Source organism: Aplysia californica, unplaced genomic scaffold (genome assembly GCF_000002075.1).
Source record: "Aplysia californica isolate F4 #8 unplaced genomic scaffold, AplCal3.0 scaffold00657, whole genome shotgun sequence".
NCBI classification, from domain to species: Eukaryota; Metazoa; Mollusca; class Gastropoda; order Aplysiida; family Aplysiidae; genus Aplysia; species Aplysia californica.
This window is the reverse complement of record NW_004797927.1, coordinates 141,928-143,647: the sequence shown is the minus strand read 5'-3', so window position 1 is coordinate 143,647 and position 1,720 is coordinate 141,928.

Genomic DNA, 1,720 nt, shown 5'->3' with positions numbered 1-1,720 from the left:
ATAATAATACATGTACGTGCAATAATAACGTTAATCATTTTAGAGACCTCTCTTAGGGTGCGTGCAGTCAAAAAAGCCGCGAGCCGAGCTATAGTCGCGCCGCGACACGGTGCGGTTATAAGCAAGTAGCTTCAGTGTGCACACCAAAAACTGTGATAGCTAACCGACCATTTGCAGTTAGCTAGCCTGCGGCAGGATGAAAGCTTGTCTGTTCACACCAAAAGCTGCGTGCTCAAACACATACCGGGCCATGTCGAGCCATGTGCTAGCTAGTAGCTTGTTGTTAGTTGAACAGTGGGTGCTACATAATATGCAGACCTACATCAATTTAGCGTTGACAAAAATGGCCAGCGCTCCAAATGAAAGGCGTACGTGCTTGTGTGTTGTTACATTTGTTGGAACCATCAGGGTATCTGACACACGCATTGTATTACATATACCCATTGGGCCAAGAGAAAAATATCCCATGCCCTGTGCCATTTTGATGTAAATGGCTACGACTCATTATACAAGTATGTTCATAACTGGGTTGGAGAGGGGGCCTTGGGTAAGACAATAAACTGGATTCCGTCTTGAGGGCACGATGGTAACTGCATACCCGTCACCATAGGCGTTAAAATGTCATCTCCTTCCTTGTTCCCCCTTCTGTCCAGCTATCCTATCCATGTATCATCCTTTTCTCCTGTCGTAGCGCCTAAATGACCTAAATTTGTGTCAATGGAAAATCCACAAACCCAAAACTAAATAATACCACCAAAAAAAACACCCAAAAAACCCCCACATTTTCTTGCAGGAATGACCCTATCTTCGGGGAATTCACAAAATCAAAACACCGGCTATAAAGCAATACTCCTTTAAGCCAACATTGTCCATGGAGCTCGTTTACTCATCATCTTCATCATCATTGTTTGGAAAGCAGAGTAGGAGGGAGAGTCTTGTTTGAATTTCAGACAAAATAATATAGCAATATAAAAACTGTTTGTTTTAAATTTGTTTAATAGACACAGCTCAACGTTTCGCCTCTTGGGCTTCCTCTGGAGCAACAGAGAGAAAAACTAAATGAGCGCTGTATATTAGTAGGGAAATGGGCCTAACAAAGAGGGTCTTAAGAGTACATGTGGTTACAGGCTAGACGAAGTGACTCAGAGCGAGCCAGGCCAAGGGTCTGATTATAAAGAAATTCATCATCATCATCATCATCATCATCATCATCATCGTTTTCACCGACGTCGTCGCCGTCATCATCATCGTCGCCTTCATCATCAGAAAAGAAACAACAGCAGCAACAAATTAATAGAAAGTTCTGCCGAAAACAGCATCAGATTTTTTTTTTTTAATTACCATAAACACATTGGTATAACAAAAAAAGGTAAAATTTTATGTTTGGTGAATTTCAGAGCGGGAAAATGGAAATTATGATTCGTGCGACTCAATACTCTTATTTTTAGATCTGACTTCGGGTCACGGCGATCGGAAGCTCGATATGAGCGACGATACTCAGATATTTTCCGCTGCTCATACCAAGCTGTATGCGAGCATGCGGAGCGAGCCCACGGCTTTTGGTGTGCACATTCTATAGTAGTAAAGAGACCATAATATTTTGGCGCGTAGCTCGGCTCGGCTTTTGGTCTGCACGCATGTTGATGTGAACCAAAGATAGTAAATAACAAGATGGGCCACTCAGCCAAAAAAGTGTCCGCAGGAAGTATGCTCTTTGCTT